Source organism: Homalodisca vitripennis, unplaced genomic scaffold, assembly GCF_021130785.1.
Source record: "Homalodisca vitripennis isolate AUS2020 unplaced genomic scaffold, UT_GWSS_2.1 ScUCBcl_289;HRSCAF=1958, whole genome shotgun sequence".
Lineage (NCBI taxonomy): Eukaryota > Metazoa > Arthropoda > Insecta > Hemiptera > Cicadellidae > Homalodisca > Homalodisca vitripennis.
In genome coordinates this window covers 82796-106403 of record NW_025776418.1, presented here as the reverse complement: position 1 = coordinate 106403, position 23608 = coordinate 82796, and positions in this window count along the sequence as shown.

Below are 23608 nucleotides of genomic sequence, written 5' to 3'. Positions count from 1 at the left end.
ACAATTCATTAAAGAGCATTATAGAATTTTTCTTATAGAATATAGCCACATTTTGTGTGAAACAAAAGGTATTACTGTAGATAATATTCCATGTGATTCCTATGAAGAAAGACACCAACTATGGTTATCAAAACAGTACTATGACGTGGGGAGGGACTGCAAGTTTTAGAGCACAACCGAAAAGAAACATCTGGACAAAAAAAAGTAACCACACATTACTGAACTAACATGTTTTTCTTCTTTCCAAACAGCTGCTGATGATCAAAGCTGAAAAAAAACATATGGGAATGGGAGAAAAAAAGTAACTCTCATATGGAAGAATATTGATTTATTTTCAGTTAGGAAACAAACTCAAGGTCTCAGCGTTCCTAGTGGTAACGCATACGTCATGAAATTATTATGAAGTTAGTCGAGGTCACCGCGTTCCTAGTGGTAACGCCTACGTCATAGTTAGTGAAACAAACTCTCACAATGTTCATCACTCTTTCTTCCAAAATTCTTCATACTCTTTTTCTTTCAACATATTTGTAACATCCTTATGAATTCTCCAAAAACGTACAGTTTGAAATTGATAGCAATTTTAATTTAGGATATTGATTCACTAGTCTTCCAATTATTCGTAATCTCCTTCCATATCCTTCGTTTATACCAAAATGTTTCTTGATAAATGTTTTCCATGGTTCTTGTTCCTTGTAAGAATTATAGTAAATTTGTAAAAAAATAACCAAATTCAGAATTTACATGAAAAGTTCTTGCAGAATGTCGTTTAATTGTTATATTATAGCTAGACAAAAAAGTATGAATCTCCAACATGTTTTTTTCATTCGGCAAAATTAATTTTGTTATTTTATCATCTGGAGACAAAAGATTCAATAGTGAAAGATGTATTTGTTCGTGTGATTTTATTGGTTTTTCTTTCATTAATTTGAAGTTTAAAATACTCTTTAGGTCCCATTTAGGTTTTTTAGGTAAAGTAATACTAACCTTCAACCTTTCAACTTCTTGTAGTGATTTGTTCTCAAGTACATTAATTATTTTCAACGATTTCTCATGATAACTTTTTAGTTCAGCGAAATTGTTGTAGAAATCTTTTACTCCTTCATACACTATTTGAGCTTCTTCGATTTCACCTTCTAATTCCATAATAAATGGTATGTTAAACAAAATACAACACTTATCACTCAGATAGCCAAGGCCCAGTATTGCTGTTTCATCTACAAGGAAAATTACGTATATTACAAGCAGTAGTACCAACATGCTAAAATGAAAATTTCCCATAATAATAGATAGTCAATAGTTATTGTTTTCAATGTATATTATAAAAGTATTATACTTGTGAATGTATATGAAATGAGCAAATCTTTCCAAACTTGTATCTCAAAAACTACTTAACAGATTTTGATGAAATTTGGTACACATATAGCAAATGCTTAACTCTTTCGACTTAACTTATCCATAAGGGTGAAATCATCCCCTATTTCTTAATATTCAAAGAAAAATAAAAAATTTTATCGGAAAAATCTGAAACTTCAAAAAACAAGCGAGTTCAACTTAAAATTTCATGAAAATAACAAAATTTTCAAAATCTACCCCAATCATCCCTTATCTTAAAACTCTTATATCTCGAGAACTATTAGAGCTTTTTTGATGAAATTTGGTATATAGGATCAGTAAATATTAAAGTATTTTTTTAAATCATCACTTCCGGTCCATGACCTTGGAATAGTTTTTTCCTAATATCATCCCTATTTTTCAAAATTTTGTTATGTAATTTAAAATGTATACTTTTACCAATGTCTTTAACAATTCTGTAAAGTTTTAAAATATTCCGATGAATAATATAGAAAATACGATGATTTTTACTGAATTTCTTTAATATCGTTCTTAATCACATCATAGGCTAAAAATTTCTCAGAAACCACAACAACATAAAAAAATCGCGTTTGTAACAGCATTTTGAAAATCCATATTGATAATTATATCGTTCTTTGAACCAGAAATATTTGTCAAACTCTTTGTTGTATCAATGACATAAATAGGTCTATTCGCTAAAAATTCTTTAGGATTGTAATACATTTCCTTATTATTACAGTAAACTTTCTTAAAATCTTGATACATCTGATACATGATTCTGAAAAGACCTCCTGAAATGTTTAAGTTTTGTAATTCATCTGGATAATAAGAACCGTTCAATTTTACTCTGATATTTTTTACATTCAAACTATCAAACTTTGAAGGATTTTTCTCTTGATTATTCTGTCTATCTGTTTGAAAACCTATGATAACGAACTTGGGATTGAAGATATTTCTATAAATATTTGTGATATCGAACGAATAAGTTGTTCCGGAAATACCTTTTTGTTCAATACATTGCCAATCTAGAAAATTAAACATAATGTTTTGACTTTTTGTAATTTCATCAATCAACCTAATTTTACTCGTGGTTTTATAATCAATCATTGGAACTCTAATAAAAAAATCTGTAATTGTTATTTTTCCATCAACAGGCATAACATTTCCAGTTGCAGTCTTCAGAATCACATCATCGTCTTCTGCTCTTATAAAACTTAGATAAAATCCTCCTTTATAGATCGGAATAGTAACATTTTCAAAAAATCCTAATCCAAAATGAGATAAATTTCCAGCTGCTTCAAAAACACCAAATTTAAAATCTGATTCAAAGCCATTAGAAGTTTGAGAAATAACATCACTTTTTGAATACGAAATAGTTCCTTTAATTGTGCTTAATTGGCCACAGTTTTCGACTTCTTCTATCAATTTATTGTGTTTTCTTACTTCAATCTTAGAAAAATAAAAACGGTATAAAACTATCGATTAATCTAACATTATCAGTTCCAAGATATGCTTGACCATCTTGTTTTGTTAAAGTTCCAGAAATATAAAACTGGAAGTTAGACGAGCAAAAGTTATCTCCAAAATCAATATTAAACTCAGTTCTTTTATTCGGTTCATTCAAATGTTGTTTACTAATTGGATAGAAATTTTTAAACTCCGCCCTTTCAATATCACTAGCATATTTTCTGTAGTCCGCCATTTAATAAGAGAAAATTTAGAAATTTTAAACATCATGTATAAGAAAGATATAATTTTTTTCATCGATCTAATGTACGTTTTTATAAGAAAAGATATAAATTTTAGTAAAATAATTAAAAAGATTAGAGTCATTTTTAATGATCTACTTCGTCATATTCAGGATTCTCTTCCTTAAATTTTGCGATCTCGGTCACATATTTCAATAAAATTTGCACAGGATAGTAACCGCTATCTATAATATTGTTCCAATCAACTGTATCTTTATTTTCATCCAAAAACTTTATACTCAAGTGTTGATAGAGACAAAGAACAGACATATGATCTTTTAATTGATAATGTATATTTTCTTGAATGAACTCTGGGGACAGAGTTTGATATTTTGCAATGTGTTAGAAATATTTTAGAATTAAATAAATGTTAAAATCAATTTAAAATTATACCAATTCAATTTGTTTACGTATAATCTCATAATATCTTCGGATAATTCATATTTTTGAGAAATGTCATCCCAATGTTCTTTTTTCAAATCTCTTTCGTGTTGCATGATAAAAAGATCGAAAGCACTGTAATGTCCCGCCATCTCTATTTATTAGGAAAAAATTTCAAATCAAGTTTTTATAAATTGGCTCTTTCTTGAGTTACATTCAGCACATTTTCCAGAAATTCTCTTAACTCCATTGATGTTTGCATAGTATTTTATATCATTTGTTGCAGTTTTTTCTTTACATCTCACACAATATATGAGCGCCATTTATTTAGGGAAAATTTAAAATGAATCATCATAACCGCCTAATCTATTAAATCTGTTATCAATGTTTTCAAAAGATTTATTAACATCTTCTTTAAATTTATTAAAGTTTTCTTCTAGTTTATTTACTTTATCGAGATATAAAGAGTATTGATCATCTATTCTTTTAAGTAATTCATTATTATGTGTTACTTTCTCATTGAAACGTGTACCAAAATTTTCAAAAAAGTTTACTTTCTCATTGAAACGTGTATCAAAATTTTCCAGAATTTTTGTAACTGCTTCACTAACTAATTCATTAACATTATTTTTATATGTATTAAAGTTTTTCTTCTAGTTTATTTACTTTATCAAGTAATTCACCAACATCGTCTACTGATCTTCTATTTCTGGCTTCTAACTTGTCATAGACTTCTGTTGTAAAATCTTTAACATGCTGTTTATGATTCTCATAATTTTGTTTTAGTTCATTAAACATTTTAATATGATCTTCGAATTGATCTTTTACGATAACATCAAACGGATAAATTCCTTTACTAACGCTGCTAAGTCTTTTTCCTTTAAAATCTAAGGCATTTTTAACATTCGGATCATGTAAATCAACAATATTGATGTTTTCTGATAATTTTAGAGGTTTCAAAATTTGCTCTTTAACAACAACATCATGTTTGTCAATACCAGGTCGAACACCGACAATTCTTTTCTTATTAGCCAAACTAACATAATTCTTTTCAACTTTGATCGCTTCAGTAATTTCATCAGCTTTTTCGATGTGAGACATTAAATTGGTAAATAATTTTTTTACACCATCATCAACTTCTTTTTCCAATGTTTTTATTTTATCAGCAACTTCATTTGAACTCATGAAATTTGCAAGTTTGTTATCATATTCTGCTTTAAAATCCTCAATCTCGACAGCAAACATATCTGAATCTGGAAGGGTTTGTAATAAATTTTCTAACTTGTTATCAAACTCATTTCTCAAACTATCAAAATTGAAACTATTATCTACATTTTGAATAATTTGTGTACCAAATACGTCAAAAATATTTTGTGAATCCATATTTATTAAGCAATAATTTGTTAACAACTTCTTTAAAATCTTTACCATTACTCAGTTCATTCAAAACAAAAACACATAAATGGCCACAAATTGGGGGATCTTTATAGTCTTGAATCTGAGAATCATTGTAGTAGACGCTTGATTTTTTTAAATATTGGATCAATTCTCTCGGTGGTTTGTCCTCAATTCTTCCATACGAATCAAAATAACATGCATTCTTATCATTTTTATAATAACAAATCCAATGTGTTCCACTTCCCATAATCGAGTCTAAATTCACAATTCCACATTCAAATTTCTTAACTTTTTCAGGTAATGTATCTCTCATGAAGATTCCTCTAAAATGTTTAATATTTTTGCAGATTTCTTCCAATTCCCCGAATGTTAAAGGTTTAAATTTTTTTTTTTCAATGTTTGATTTCACGTAATTCAAAGTTTTCTCATCTAATCCAGATCCTGTAACATCTTCCAACTCTTTATCTAACCAATTTAAAATGTTTCGAACAATAGGAATCACATCCTTTTTAACGATTGGAGCAGCTTTACGAACATAAGGAACAACATTTTTAACAACTGGAATATTTTCTCCAAAATCTAATAAATCTTTCAAAAGTCCACCATTTTTAAGTTCTTTCAACTGATTATAAGAAAATTCTATTCTGGTTCCTTTATTGTTTTTCTTATGTTTTTCGAGTTTATTGTATTGTCTATTTGTTAAAAATATCTTATCTTCGCCATTTTTTAGTTGATCTATTTTAAATTGAATACTAACGGGTATTTTCTTCTTAAAAGCGGATTTTATTTTTTTCTTTCTGATTTTTGCTGAAATTTACATTCACCTCCATTTATATAGTTAAAATTTCAAGTTCTCTTCGATTCCCATTCCTAGTTTTCTCTTCAAAAACATTGCTCCAGCTGTTGGAAGCGCAACAAATCTTTCACCTAAACTAGCATCTTTTGATAAAAATCTATCCATTGCCTTATCTTGCAAAACTTTATCTGCGATATGTCTGGAATTTGTGTCTCTATGTTTTGCATAAAAAATATCGTGTTCCATAGCAGCTTGATCTAATTTATTTATACCAGTATCTCCTCTTTTTAGTCTTTTTTCGAGTTTTGTGCCGGGCCCCAGATACTGATAAGTTGGTACGTGTAATTCAAAAGGTAAATTGTTGATAAAATCATTCAAAAGTCCGCTACCTTCAATCATAGATGAACTTATTGCCGGCAAAACTCGTTTTAAATATTTAATTCCATCAGGTTTTTCAATCATTTCATCAAGTTTGTTCGAAATAAAATCTTTAATCGCTTTCTTTTCGTTCAAAAAATTGTTGTTTCCAGCCTTTTCTTGAGCATAAATATAATTAATAATTCCATCCAGTTTTGTCAAATCGTCGATATATCTGTACTCAATCTTATTATCACTGTATTTTCTTATACCAGATCCTTCGATTCGTTTTTCCCAAATTGGTTTAATTAATTTAATATATTTTTTACCTCTACTTGACTTAGGCTTCTTAGTAGATGGATCATTATTTTTGTAAATTGAGTCAGATTCCCATAAAATTTCTGTATACTTTTTCAAATCTTCTTCAGAATATAAATTATCTTTTGGAGCGTCATAGTCTGTTAATAATCTCCATAAACCTTGAGTTCCTTCATATGTTTTTTCATTAATAATGATATCATTATGCTCAAAATTAACTGGTAAATTTCCAATCATAAAACTTTTCTTTTTTTTATCCCAATACAAACCAAATTTATCATCTTTTACTCTAGGAAGGAATTTTTTACCAATTTCACCAATTATTATATCCGTTGTTCCAGGACTTATTGGTTCAACTATGGTAGAGTCTTCAATGATTCGAGGTCTAAATGGTGTTGAAGATGGTAATTTTGGCAATTCAAACTCTTCCACTTCAGATTCTGGAATTGAAATATCGGCAAATTGTCGTACAACTGGAACCAAATTCATCAAATTTTGATTATCGCTTAAAACGTTTTCAATTTTACCTTCAACATTTTTAATTGCAGAAGTTACAGGTTGATTGATTTTTTGAATAAATTCTTGTTCTTTTTCATCAATTCGAATCTGTTCTTTAAATTCTTTGATTAATTTCTTTTCGATTTGATCAAGTTTTTTCGCTTCTTCAGAAGTTACGTTCACCATTTAATTAGAAAAATTTTGAAACGTGAACGTGGAACGTAAAACGTGAACACGAAACGTAAAACGTGAACGTGGAACGTAAAAACGTGAACACGAAACGTAAAACGTGAACACGAAACGTAAAACGTGAACACGAAACGTAAAACGTGAACGTGGAACGTAAAACGTGAACGTGGAACGTAAAAACGTGAACACGAAACGTAAAACGTGAACGTGGAACGTAAAACGTGGAACGTAAAAACGTGAACACGAAACGTAAAACGTGAACGTGGAACGTAAACACGAACGTAAAACATGAACGTGAAACACGAACGTGAAACGTAAACACGAACGTGAAACATGAACGTGAACGTGGAACGTGAACAGATTTACCGTTTTTCAGCTGTTTTCATAATGTAAATAAAAAGTAAAGATAATGTAAAAATAATTATAACAAATATTTTATCAAGTAGACCACTGATCAGCATTTATATTAGAAAATTTATTCAAATATTTACCATTTTTAGGCTTCAAAGTTAGATTAATAGTTAAAAATCCGTAGTCTTCCTTCCAAATTTTATCACATAGCTCATTAAATTGGTTAAAACTCATATCAGATCCCACATAATTGTTATAAATCTTTCTCGAATAGTGATCATCTTGCTTAAAAATACACAACATATTCAGATTATTTCTTATAACTTGTTTATCAACCTTTGAAAAGCATTGAGAAAGATAGATACAGGATATATTTTTGTGACGAGACATTACGAAATATTCCTTGATAACGTCTTGATTTTCCAAAATACAATCATCAAAAACGATTAAAGAATTCGGTTTACATTTGCTTAATGGAACTATGTCCTCGGAAGCATTATACAAATATGATATTTTCTTACTTAAGTTCTTCTCAATATTTTCAAATCTTTCTTGTAATTTTTTATATGCGTCTTGTTCCAAAGACTTGCTAAAGACGTATAAATTGGAATAAGGAATCAACCTATTGTAGATATAAATTCAATAATAAAGTTGTTTTTTCCACATCCACTTGAACCAACAATTAACAATCTGATTGGTTGATCTTTCGTATTTTCTTCATACGTTTGAAGTTTTATCTGATCTTTTTGCTTTAAAAATTTCTCCATTTAAATAGCGAAAATGAAGCTGTTCAAGTTGACTTCAGAAAGCTCTCAATTATTTTTAAACTTGGAACATCCTATACACTTAGAGGAAGAATCAAATTATTTTATCGGTTTAAGCGGTTTTTATTCTGACAATTTTGTAATAAATATTAGTGAAAGTTCTCCTTATTGTATAGGATTTAGTGAGAAGAACATAACAAAATATTATGGTTTAAACAAAGGATATTATACCTTCGATCAAATAAAAAATTCCCTTAAAAATTATCTAAAAACATTCAAACAATCAGATAAATCTTTAAACTTTGACGAAAACAAGTTTGAAATGCAAAAAAATTATCTCTCTAATAAAATTCAAATAAAATCACCAGTAAGAATAATGTTTTAGCAATTATTGTAGATTTATTAGGGTTTGTTCAAGAAACTATTGAGCCAAATCAGATATATTTAGGAAATAAAACGCCAAAATTTAGACCTTTCGATGTAATTGAAGTGCACTGCAATCTCGTTGAACCTAGTTTTGAAAATCATACCGAACATTTACACAAAGAATCTGAAATTTTGTATACTTTTTTCCCAAATGTTGCTTATGGATCAAAAATCAGTGAAAAACCAAATGAAATCGATTATATTCCTATTAGAAAAAATATTACAAGAATTCAAAAAATCGTTCTGACTATTCAAGACTCTGAAGGAAATCTATTGAAAAATGAGAGTAAAACAACAATTTATTTAAGATTGCAAGTAACTAGTTAAATTTCTTTCTATCTAAATGGAGTCAGTTGTAGACCTACTCAATAATCAACTTACATTCAATAATAAAGACATTGTAACGATTGTTGACGAAAATAATGAGATCTGGTTTAAGGCTAAAGATGTTGCAGAAGTATTAGAATATGAAAATACGAGACAAGCTATCATAAATAATGTCGATAATGACGATAAAACAACTTTTGAATGTATAAATTACAGGAGTCTATCCCATAGACCCCGAGAAAATATTCAAAAACATACTATTTTCGTTAATGAATCTGGTTTATATTCTTTAATTTTGAGATCTAATAAGCCAGAATCGAAATTGTTTAAAAAGTGGGTTACAAAAGAAGTTTTGCCAAGTATTCGTAAATTTGGTGAGTACAAACTTGAAAACAAGATTAAATATTTAGAGGACGAAGTTAAACACTTGCAAATTAAAGATGAAATAAAAACGGAAATAATCGCAAAACAAAGTGTAAAAATTGACTTAATGAAACCAGACCTTGTTTGTAAAGATTTTGCTAAGAAAAAACACCATGTTTTTGTATTAATTAAGAAGAATCACATGTGGGAATATCCTTATTACGTTATCAGAGCTCAAAAGAGAGGAATACCGAAAAGATTGAAAGAACTTGAAATTGATTACCCAGAAATGGAAATTTTATTAAGACAAGGAGATCCAAATAGTATAAATCTCTACAACCAAATGAAAGAATCTTTGAATATTTTATACAACGGAAATCATTTTACTACAAATATGGCAGAATCTAGACTGATTTATAGAATATCTAAATTACACGATGAAAATGTTTCTAAATTTTACTAAAAACTCTCGATTTATTATATTTTGTTTGTAAATGTTTAGCATAACTAGGTAACCATCGTAGAATTTTTTTTTCATATTCACAAGGCATTTCGTTTTTATAACTTTCGCTGAAAATTTTTTTAGCACAATCTTTGCAAAAAGCATCTTTTCTATCTTTACTATACTGCCAGTTATTAAATTCAGAAATATTTTTAATTTCTTTACAAAAGTAACACTTTTTCTCTTCTAAAGTTAATTTGTTCATTTTATCATATAATTCCTTACAATAACAGTCTTTTCTATTCTTTTCCTTATAAAATTCTTGACACTTTGTACATTTCTTTTGAGACTCCATTTATATAGAAAAAATTATTACACGATGAAAATGTTACTAAATTTTATTAAAAAACTCTTGACTTATGATATTTTGTTTGTAAATGTTTAGCATAACTAGGTAACCATTGAAGAACTCTTCCACATTCGCAATGAGTCGGTTTATTTTGACTTTCTCGGAAAATTCTTATAGCACAATCCTTACAAAAAGCTTGTTTTTTATCTTTACTATAATGCCAGTTGTGAAATTCTGAAATATTCTTAATTTCTTTACAAAACGCAACATTTTTTCTCTTCTAACGTTAATTTTTCTATTTTTTCGTATAATTCTCTCTCATATTTACTACGGCAAATCCTTACACATAGACCCTAAATCCTTCATTTTTATTCTTATTTTTATAAAAAGCTTCAAAATCTTTAAATTCTTGACACTGTGTACATTTCTTTTGAGACTCCATTTATATAGAAAAAATTACAGCTTTGACTTTCTCAATTCATATTCATAGAAATTTCCGGTTATTTCTTCATTATTTAAATCTTTTATACTATAAGTTACAGGATCTGTGTTATTAATTTGATAAATTACAAAGATTTCTCTTGACCAATTGTTCTTATATTTGTTCGAAAATGTTTGTTTTTTACTAACAATTCTTACATGATCATTGACTTTAAATTTAGTTTTCGTGTGAATTTCTGGTGGAACATACTTAAAAACCGACTCTAATAACTCTTTTTCTGCATCTTTATCTACGTCTTTAGGCTTCATTTTGATTGTGCTATGAACAGTATCGTTATATTTCTTTACGATTTCTTGAAGAATATCGATCCATTTAAAGTTTTTATTAATCTCAAAAAGAACCTTCATTCTTTCATTTTGAGTTCTGTTATATCTCTCTACAATACTTGATTTCTCTTCGTTTTCAGTATGATAAATCTTAATGTTGTATTTTCTCAAAACTTCGTTAAATTCTTTATTTTTAAACTCTAAACCCTTATCTGTATGAAGTAGATTTGGTGGTTTGTGATTGATCTTTATCGCGTCTTTTACTATATCTTCGAAGGCTTTTGAAACATCTTTACCGTTTTTTCTTTTGATAGCTCTTGACCAAGCATATTTTGAGAAAGTATCAATAACATTTAACATATACTTGAATCCATCATTTTGATCTGAATAGTTAGACATTATAACTAAATCTGCTGCCCATAAATCGTCAATTCCTAATGTTATAATTTTCCTCTTTTTAAACTTTTTTCGTACTGGTGCATGAATTTCTCTAGCTTCAATCTCGATTTCTTCCTTATTCTTAGATTCTTTCTTTACTTGTTTTTCATAAGGATTCTTTATAAATTTACTCTTATTTGTCTTACATTTTGAACATTTTGCTGCAATTCTATACAATCCGTTTTGAGTTTGAACAATCTTAGAATCTATATTTTTCGTTTTCTTTTTACACTTGTGACAGTGAATTAAATCATCTTCCATTTATATATCAAAGTTTCCAAGTTTGTTTAACTCTTCTAAAATATCTGTTTTATATCCATACGGTACTGTATCGATCTTATTTTCTAGGACAATTCTCTTATCATCTTTAGCGTTCAGTGCTAACTTGTTTATAGTGACGGTGTACAACTCATGTTTGTAGCTTTTGATTACTGTCATCTCCCTAAATTCTTCTTTATCTTCGAACAAACATTTCTTCAAGTTTTCGATATTTATTGTTTTATTTACAACGCTTCTCTTAATCCCTTTGCATCTTACTGGATTTTTGTCTAGATATTTGTACGAGTACATTTTCGATCTCAATCCACAAAATTCTTCTAAGATTTCGCCATTTAGCTCGTCTTTAAATTTTTCCAATAAACTTTCTTGTTTTTAGTAGCGAAACAGTCGTGATCTTTTGGAAAATCGCTTGTATCAAAGTCATCTATATTTTTCTTTAATAATTTTGTAAGGATCACGTTTCAATTCTAGAAAATAACTGTCTGTATCCATGTAACACAGATTCAAATCTGGATCAAAACTCTTTAATTTTTCATAATAAAATTTATACATTAACAACTTTGACAAATCAAGTACTGAAAACCCTATGTAAATCGGCTTGTTAAATTTTACTTTCTGTTTGTACATGTGACTCGCTATACAGTTGTCGTCAAAGATAGTGAAGCTTTTGAAGTTCGTTTTCTTGGCCTGTTTCATTGAAAATTCTTCATTTCCTAGTCTAATATCGCATCTATTTCGCACATTTTTCCATACTTTTTCCAAAAACAGAGTTGTTCATAAGCTTGTAAAAATCTTTCTCAAAGTCACTTGTAGCTTTGGTCCTCATATTAGTATTAAAATCAATGTACTCTTTCATAAAAGGCTTCTGATCGAATGCAATAACTCTATTCACATGTTTCAAAATCATACCTTGTTCCAAATAGAACTTCAAATTTCTCGAATGAACAACGTATTCAGTTTTATCCAGTAGAGTTGTGCAAAGTTTGTTTTTAAAATGTTCTGGAGCAAGAGGTAAATCCTTGTGATGTTCGTGTAAATTCGTTGGATATCCAAGATCAACTTCGAGAATATAGCCATAATCTTCGTCGCCAGTGAGTTCCAAAATTGTTTCTTTCCATTCTGCAGTTGTGTAAGTTTTTGGATCCATCCACTTGATATCACTAAACGGCAGTTTTTGCATTAGGCCATACCCATAAAGGTTATTAGCATCAACGTATAACAAATAGTTTTCGGGCTTTGTCTTATCGAAATCTTTCAAATATTTGTTATTTGCTTTAACATATCGCTTTAATACACTGAGAAATGCCCCCGCGAATGCCTTTTTCAATCATCAAATACATATTATAATCGTTAATTAGCTGAAGCTCAATTTTTCGTTAATTTTAAACATTGCGTCCCATGCGAGACTGGGAGCTGTTAGATAGTGTGCCGGATCGAGTTTATAGCAATTAAGGCAAATGTTTCTGAAATTTTCGAATATATCAGCAAGCAATAAAACATCTTGAATGTTGTACAAATCAGAGTAATTCCCTAGATTTTTCTCTTTTAATTTGTTCCATACATTTAAGTAGTGTTGATAATCTTTCTCAGATATGCTCTCGTCTGTCAAAAGTGAATAGAAATCTTGAATTTTCAGCTCTTCTTTGTAATCAAGTTTTTTCAATATTATCGATAAATTCATAGGGAAATATTCCTTTTCCAGACAATATTTTAAAAATCTCGTCGTCGTCATTTGGCTGTCTTTCTATAATTTCATTCAATCCATCCTGTATAAAATGATTTGTATGTTTGAAGTCTTCTTTCTTTAAATTTTTCGCTAATTTTTCAATAGATGAGGCCATAAATCTGAATGTATCTACAAACGAAAACTTTACAAACTTTCTTGGCTTATAATTGTCGAACTCATAGCCATATCCAGAATTTACTGAATAATTTATATATTTTTCTTCTGAGTTTGCGATCAAATCAACGTTTCCATATTTCTTAGCTAATTCTTTTATGTACAAATGTGTGTCATAGTTACTCATATTGTGACAGAAAACTGGAATGTTTTGTGGAAATTTCAAATTCAGATTGCAACATGCATGAGCTGCGCCTCGAAACTTGCCGGTTAAATGACAATGATCTCTTACTTTATTATAACTCTTATCTTTCCAACTATCAGGAGTAAAACCATACTGAACTGACCCAATATCATAAGCAGACCATTCACAGATATGACAAACGTTTGAATTTTGATATGAAATTTCTTCTTCTTCTGTCAATTTCATAGGCTTCGTATTCTTTGAATTATATTTTTTGGCTATGTACTTTGATAATTTATCGAGTTCTTCAAACAATTTTGTCGGGACGTTTTTCAAATCTTCTTCATTTTTGGCACGATAACATATCGGTTTGTACATGCGATTGGTCACATTCGACACTAAATATAGAGTAAAACCATAAGGAATATGCTTCTGAATCTTGGTTGTAGTTGATCTTTCTGGATTGTTCTTACATGTCGGAATCTTTTCCAATATGCTCTCAAAGTCCATATAAATTACGTACGGATGGTTAAATTTCTTTTGATAATTAGTAAATTTAGTTGTTTGACCTGGAAATGGCATAATTGGCTTACAAACTTCATGATTTTTACAAATTTCTATGTGATCTGTTAAATCTCCAGATTTGTAAAAATGGCTTAAACATCTTCTACACAAAAATTTTCTTTCTTTATGTTTAGACAACTGCGAAGAAACAAGCTTATTTAAATCGGTTATCAAAACATAATGAGATTTATCATCTTGTTTAACATACAATAAATCAATGTTTGTTTCAGCGTCATATTTTTCAGAAATTTGTAACGGAACAATGTTAATATTTTCATCAAAACTGTAGACATTGATAGACATTGTTGGATACTTATACTTGGAATTGTAGCTTCGTTTTTCAAATATTTGTATATCTTTCAGAGACATTGGATACTCAAAACCTGAAAATATTTCGTCATTCACAAATTTTTCGTATTGCTTTACACGTTCACAGTCTCTTTCTGGTTTTTCAATAGCACATCTTATTGAGTAAATAAAGCAAAAATCATCTCTATTTTTTATATTTATACAAGCTTTTTTATCTTTGATATTCTTTGGTAAATCGATGTATGATCCTGCATTCATCATTTCGTGTTTGTTAAGGCTCAAAACTAGTTGTTTACAACTTTTAAATGTCCATCCGGAACCTTTATTTGGATTATTCGTTTGTTCTCGATGTGTTAATTTATTAAATTGCTTAGTAATAAAGTCGTTTACGTCAAAGATTTCGTCTGCTTTGATAGTAAAATACATTGGACATGTTTGCGGTTCACCATTCACTAAAGTTCGTTCGTATTCACATTCCAAAGAGAGATAGCCCTTCATATTTTTAACATTTTCTTGAAATTTTTCTATTAAATCTTTAATTTCTGGGCGCATAATTGAAAGATATTTGTAAATTGACATAAAATTATCGCTCAAATTCGTTAAAATGTATTGCTTGAAAAGACCTTGCATAGAGGATAAAACTTCAACATCTATGATAGTTTCAGGTTTTTCGTGAAGAGTTTTATCAATGTTTTCAATGATTTCAGACTTGGTTTTATCGTTAGTACCGATAGCCAACTTTTCAGCTATTGAATGAAGTTTTTCATCATTAAATAGGTCGAGATTTTTCTTTTCAACTTTGAAATTTCTCTTTAATTCACGTAATTTCTCAATATTAAACATGTTTTCGTGATCGGCAATTTTATTTTCTCTAGCCCATTGTCTTAAATAATTTAGTTCATTATCGTAAATTTGCTTGTTTTTTTCGTGACTTTTAGAATTATAATGGCGATCATAGTTTTTTCTTAAAATTTCTTTTTTGCAGAACGGACATGATATTTTTTCGCGCTCCATTTATATAGAAAAATTTATTTAACTAAATGGTGCTTGTAAACCAACGATTGCGCCTCTCACGGCGTGATATCACTAACGGGTACGACGCGGGCGAAGCGATTATCGGGCCTCGTGTCAATTTCCTAAATTTTTACTTCTCGAGTGGATGACTGAGAAATGGTTTTGCACTTTTTTGACTTTGAAAAGCCAGCTTCAATAATTGATTAAATTCATGTTATTCTCTTTCATTCCTTCTAATACTTCAAAAATATACTCTTTCGCCACTGAAAAATCTCGATTTCTTCCGTAATAATCTTTGTAATCATAGACAAAATATCCTAAATAGTTGTACAATAGAATGAAATTATTTCTATTTATCTCTGTTGTAGAAATGTAAACATAAACATTTGTGCTGAAAAATTTATATCTCGGTAGACTTAGTTCCATAATCTCCATTTATAAAAAAATCTTTTTTTGTTTAAATGGAAGAGTACAATGCCAACTGTTACAAGTGTTATAATAGAGGAGAAATTATTGATAAAAAATATTTAGTTTGTAGAGATTGTAATTTAATTTTGTACGAAAGACCTAAACCTAAGAAATTTCGAAATAAACTAACACATTTGAATAATCTGCTTATGAAATTACAATACGGAGGTGAGAAACAAACAAAATTTGTTACAGAATTTAGAAAACAGAATAACAATTTTTACTTATCTCTTGGAACCGTTGAAAAAATTATTTTCCTTTTCAAAGAATACATTAGGTTTGTAGGTATCGATACACACGTTTATTATGAAAAGATTTTACCTATAATCTTTCACTATTTGGATATTGAATTTGATTACGATTTTAAGCCTGAAATCTTTGATGATTTTATAGTACATTTGGAGAAATTAAACGAAGAACCTCGTGAAAAGAATGCGGTTTTACTCACATTCTCCCCGACTTCTCGAGTGATTGTTAGCAAATTTCATTTTTTCCGTCTTTAAATTTTTTCTATTTAAATGGAGTTCTTGAAAGAGTTAAATGATATTGGAGAATGTAAGTTTAAAGAGTATAAGAAGTTAAATGAATTGGAAGAAAGGAAGAAACATAGAATCTTGAATTTGGAGAAAATGAAAGATAAATTCGGGTTTACAATAATTGCCGAGTTGGAAGATTGTAAAGTACACTTGCCGAACAGATTTTTGACTGTTTTGGATGAAAAAAAGATTAAAGAATTAAACAAAAATGAAAAATTACACTTGATTGTTACTGGAAAGAAGACTATAAAAGATAAAGAAATTATAACAATTAACTTTGTAGAATAAAGTCTTTTCAGTTGTGCTCTAAAACTTGCAGTCCCTCCCCACGTCATAGTACTGTTTTGATAACCATAGTTGGTGTCTTTCTTCATAAGAATCACATGGAATATTATCTACAATAATACATTTTGTTTCACACAAAATGTGGCTATATTCTATAAGAAAAATTCTATAATGCTCTTTAATGAATTGTGTTGATAAATCTTGATACTTACAAAAATTCCTAAGAAATTCATCAATTAAGTCTTGATTATCTTGAAAGGACGTATAATATGGGAAAAATTTCATAAAAAACGATGAAAACTCTCTGTTTGTTTATTTTTTACTTTCTTTTCAATATCTTTCGTAATTATATTAAATATATAATCCCTTATTTTTTTCGTTTTTTTGTGTGTACACGTGTGCAGTTTTCGTTCTTTCTGCAAAAGACTCTACAAGTTCTTTTAATTCTGTTTCATTTAAGGAAAGTATCGAAGACGGTATCAACTGTTGTTGAAAATAAACCGGCAATTCACTGAATTCATCTTTGTTGCACTGTTTTAATGCTAGAAATTGTAGAGACTTTGGTGAGTTCATGTTGTTTGGTGACTATTTAGTAGAAAAGTTTTTTATTAAAGTATGTTTTTAGTAAAAATGTTTTAAATTGATTAAATTTTATTAAGATTTCGAAGATTTTTCCTTTATTCGTAGCAGATTTGACAACATTTTACAAATCAGATTAGTTTCCAACAGCTTAAGAAAGTAGAAGCAAACAGCTATAGATTTGGTTAATTTTTCATTCCTCAGAGTAGATAGTAATGTGCCGATCCTGGATCGCTTTTGGAGACGAACGACTGTAGATTCGGTTAATTTTTCATTGAGATTTGCTGTGTTATTTCTCAGCTTCCTTTATGGTACATTGAACAGTATTTTACATTGCTTTTCGGTCGGCTCCGAAAGTGCGCCAGGAACCCCATATTATTATCTACTTATATATATATATATATATATATATATATATATATATATATATATATATATATACTGTACATTACCAACTCTCCCAAAATCCCGATCACACGGTAGCATGGTATGGCCCACCACAGGAAAGACATGTTCAACACTGTCACTTACTCTTCCACTTGCCAACAGATGCAACCATAAAGAAACAAGAGACCAATTCTTGTTTTGCCCTCCGCACTTGTCAGATATAACTACAAGTTTTTTGCGTTTTATATCATGTTCAGTGAAGTGTTTCGAAACACAACTGGCAATTTCATCACTTCCACGCTTTGCCATGGTCTCGTACCAGTAATAAAAGAATCCTTTGTTTGCTGAGCAATCATGGATTCCTAAATTATAACAAAACAATTTTCCCTAGTAAAATGCAGGCTTGGTCGACAGTTCTGGTGTTGGTAGGGCCTGTTCTAGATCAAAAGTTAAAACCAGGGCCCCTTTATCCTGTGGAGCATCTGAAATGAATTTTTGTCTTGCTGCATCTTTTACATGATGCCTACTTAGTTGAATGCTAATGCTTTTTACTTTATCATAATCTTTTTCAAGTTTTGCTTGTTCTATTTTAATGCGCATACAATCGCAATCTTTGCAGGTGTCGCTTTTTGGCTGTTTAAAACCAATATTGTGTTTTTGTGTGAAAATTCTTCTGAACTTGTCAGATGATACGGGATTCTTGTTATTTGTAAAGCAGAATGCTTTATATTCCTCAAAACATTTAACAACAGTATATTCCATTGACATAAATTGTTTATATGGATTCTTATGGCGACTGTAATGACTTTCATATCTTGGCAGTTGCTCAATGAAAGAATTAACTGTGTTTATGTCTTCTTCAGAGTTTTTCTTTAAATGTTTCCCATGTTTCCCTCTCCTATGTAAGGGGGGAGTCGAGATGCCTTTGTCTTTTTTGATACTAACAGCTCTAATCTCTCTCTATTTTTCTGCAAATCGTGTATATTGAGAAAGGCTGTTTTGCAGACTGTTATTTTAACACCTTCACACAAAATATTGTATGAAACACTAAATGATCTACGAGAAGGGCTATCAGTTTGTTTAGTGTTTCTAGCAGTGGCGTGAGTGTCTATAAGTCCAAACAAGTAAGAATTTTGAGTGTTGAAATCACCAATAGCATTGAACTCATCAAATATATTGTCTCTGACAGTCTGACAGATTTTTGTAAAACATTTAAGTCTACAGTTACAGTTAGGCCCAGGTTTTCTAGGAGATTTTGGTGGTCCTGTGCCTCTATAAGTCAAATAACTTTTACCTTCATTCTTGGCTTTCTTACTCCTCTCTTGCCTACTGAGACCCTTTTGTCTTCGTCTACCCTTCTTTGGAGAGACCTTGTTCACAACACGTCTTTTATTAGTTTGTCCTTCATTATCTGTAGAGCTCCCTTGACGAGTTGAACAAATCTCTTCATCCACAAAGTTTTCTGATGTAACAAGACTTGACTGTGAAGACGTACTTGGAACAGCCAACCATGTCATATTATCAGTACCAGTAGAATCCTCGACCTGAAACAAAAGTTTCTTTAGATTCATAGTAATAAAATTCATTTATGTATTTAGTCAGATTATCAAGTTGACCTTTTATCTTTTGGAGATTATTATGTTTTACTATATTCATATATCTAATGTTTTGACATTATATAATTACTTTAAAAATTTAAATTGTGAAAATACTTACTATACTATTATGTAATATTCTTTAATCAATTTTGATGCAATCATATGCAGTGTAACAATTAGTACCACAAAGAATTTTGAGTTTAATTTTCTTCTGTTAAACAAAATAAAAGGTGAAATTTTCTTGGTCCACGTAAAATAGGTTACTTAAGAAATGATTAATAAAGTAAAACATTTAAATACTTTTATTTAAATATTGTTCTATATTGTCTCGATACAAAATTTAAATAGTTTGGTGGATTTTTATAGTAGGCTATTTTCACTAGTGCCTGGACCTATTATGGTGTAAAGTATGGTAACTACCGCAGATACCAAGTTTTCCTTCACTTTATTTTGAGTACCTTTACTATTGGATTAATATAAGATATTGCTAAATATGTGATTTTTCATGCCATTGATACCACAGTCGAGTAAGAAAGCAGTTTCCTAAGACATATTTCTAGTCTAAAACATCAAAATGTAAAAAGAATACGCTTAGACAAATTTACAAGCCATTTCATAAAGAGTATGGTAACTGCATCACATACCATGTCTTACACCCTAATAGGCCCAAAAATATGGAGATTAGTTCTTACCTGTTTAAATGTTATTTTCAGACTTTCTTTTGTAGATGCTGCACGAGGAACGTAGCTTGGATCTCTTTCTTCATTGTCACTCAAAGAAACATCCGAAACTTCTTCTAAAACATTAAGTTCATTCGAAATATCGATGCCACTAACAGAGAATAAATTCCTTCGAGCCGCCATCTTTGTTAGATACCTTGTTTTACAGTCAACTAGCTGACAGATACCAGAAAATAGAATCAAAATTCCCCCGCATAAAATTATATCCCCTCCATAACAGCTGTTTTAGTGTCACTTGAATGGATTGAAAAGTGTAATAGATACAAAAAATGTCAGTTTCACAAAAAATGTCAGATACCATGTTTTACTTCCCGTGAAAAATGTAGATACCATATTTTACTTCCCAGTGCCTCATTTCATCAGGAAAAAATATTTTCCAACAATCTATAACAGTCTTGTGCTTCCTAAACTCTCGTACATTAGAGGGCAGTTTTTTAACAATATTTTGTTTTAAAGTTTTTGTTTGTACTGGCTTTATGGACATTCCAATTAGTTGTATTGTCTTTAGGTGTAGACACAACTTACATTTGGTGAGGGACGTTTTCTTTGTTGAGATGGCCCAGGAATTACAGCGTCATAGTAATTTTGAAGAATAACATTAACATCTTCATCACCTGACTGTTCCGTGTCCGTGTTGTGTTCACTTTGTTCAGAAGAACGATCAGAATCACTCACATTGTCCAATATAGAAAATATTTCCTTCACTGAAATCTGTTTCCTCCAACCAACTAAGAACGGCTTTTTCATGGTCTGCATTCATTGCAATAATTGTGGTCATAAAAGAGCAATCTACGAAATATAACTCAAAAGCAAACTGAAAAACAAGATAAATCACTAAACTGATGGATTTAACCTGGCAGTTACGCGATCACTCGCGCCGTTAGATCGCTCCTAACACTGGACTTACGTGTCACTCGCGCTGTTAGGTTGAAACTATCAACCCGCGATGAGCGGCCGCCACCATCACCATGACGCCCAACCCCAGCGACTTCTACTGTCTAGACATGATGCATAACGCAGACAGACATCTCCGTAAACATAAATTAAGGGTTCAGTGTTGTAAAATAAAAAATAAAAAAAAATTATATAACACAAAAAATATGTTAGATTCAATCTAATAACGCGAGTGCTCCCGGGTTCATGCCGCTCAATTATGCCTGTCATTTCTAACCTCACTTGTATTACCATTACTATAATCTCGATTAGCACTTTTCGTCAGTGACGATGAGTCAATATTTGTCCGCGTAGATTTTGAGACACTCGCATAAGAAACACTTTTGTTTACTCGTAAAAATGTCATCAATATTTGCCAATGGATTATTTACAATCGAGGTTAGGTTTACATTCTCGACCTGCACAATGTTCAGTTGATTCCTAAGCTCAAGCTGATTTTTAGTTAGATCAGAAATTTGATCATTCAAAATTATAATGAATTCAAAACATTTACAAACACTATAATTTTCGTTTTCCTTAGCACTACCGTTCACAACAGGTAGCGTACTTACGACACAGTCACGTTTGTCCAGCTGCGGCTCACAGTTTTCACACAAAAAATTCGATTTTTCGCCTGTAGAATATGAATATTCACTTTTAGATTTGCCTGCACACTCAAAGTGGAACCACTTGTTACAGATTCCTTCACATAAAATGCCACCAGAATTATCAGTGGCCTTTTTAAGGGAATCTCCACAATTCGGATTCTTGTTAGTTGGCGCCATCTTGACCATCCCAATTATACTGGTAACATATTCCAATGTTTCTGGTATTGCAGGTTTAATAGTACAGAACTTTTTTCACGACTGAAACAATACCATTAGATTCGTAGTTCACGTGATTGGAATGTATTTGTATGGTTAGAAATTAATTATATATTTGTGTATTCAAACTTTGTAATAATTTTTACAAAAAAAAATAAATAAATAAAATAAAAAAAACCGTTTACTGAAAGGAATGCAAGATTCTATCAATATCTTCACTCGTGACCTCAGAGTTATTTGATTCCGCCTCACTCGGTGAATGTGACACTAACGGGGATGTAGGTGACGCCAATTGATTAATTTGCCTGCATGGGCGCCCGGTGCTGGTGGAAGCTGGTTTTTCGTATGTGCCAGTAGATCTGCGAAAACGATCTGCGTCATGTTGTAAAGGGTATTGTTGGCAATGAGGTTGACCGTACATTCTGGGGGAGTCAAACTTACCCATTTCAGCATCAAACAACGTGTTGCATATTAAATGCTGGACCATAGCCTGTGCTCTAGGGTTTGATAATTTCCTGATTTTATTAGCAACGTGTTCGCCGAATACTGAACAGTCATCTCTGATAGTATTATGGGTTGCTTTCGCTTGAATTTCTCTCATTACAGCTACGGCTTCTTTGAAAATCGGTGTGTTTGCTTGCCGGCTCCTTGCATAACCACTGTTTGGACGTTTAAATGAGGTATTGGTTGATTTTTGCACTACCTACTGTAGTTTCTCCTGCAATTTCTTCGGACTGTTGGTTACCTCCTTCTAATTCTTTATCCTCCTCAGCACCCATAGGAAGTATTTATTGGCCATTTACCTGGAAAAACAAAATTCTTTACTTTCAGATGCCAAGCAGTATTGAAGAATGGAAAGCTATTTCAATAGAATTTGAAGAAAAGTGTGACTTTCCCCATTGTGTAGGCGCAATGGATGGGAAACATGTTTCTCCTGAAGCACCACTCAACAGTGGTTCAGAATTCTTCAACTACAAAGGTTTTCATAGTATTGTTTGCTGTTGTAGATGCAAACTACAACTTCATTTATGCTAATGTAGGCTGCCAAGGTAGAATATCGGATGGGGGTGTTTTTGATAATACGCAGTTTAAGGAATGTCTTCAAAATAACACGATGAACCTGCCACCGCCCCAGTGTTTGCCTGGTCTAGAACCTTATGTATTCGTAGCAGATGACGCTTTCCCTTAAAAACAGAGCATCATGAAACCATTTGCTGGACCACAACCACAGGGTTCTAAGAAAAGACATTACAATTATAGAGTTAGCCGCGCACGAATTGTTTCTGAAAATGCTTTCGGTGTTTTGGTATTTGTGTTCAGAGTGCTTAGGAAACCAATGTTGCTGGATCCTGAAAAAGCCAGAACACTTACATTAGCGGTTCTTTACCTACACAACGTTTTAAGAGCTGGTACATCAAGAGCCGTTTACAACCCCATAGGAACTTTTGATTCTGAGCTGCAAGGGGACATTTTACCTGGCTCTTGGCGAAACAACACTTCAAGCTGTTCCATGCAACATTTGCCTAAACAGCCAAGAAGAAGTAAGAATACTTCTCATCTCAGGCTGGTAAAAAGTAAGGAAATAAGTGTGTGGAGGCAAACATTTGGACAACTATCAATCAAGAACTATACTTTGGTCACGAACTAATTATACTTATGTATGAATAACTTTGAATAAACTTACTTGTGTGTCAGTTGTATTTCTTGGTTTGTTCCTGTCCGTTAAGAACCTCATACTCTCGTAAGCAAACCATTTGCTTGCATATACAGTCACTACCACTACCAGATTTTGCACTTTGTTT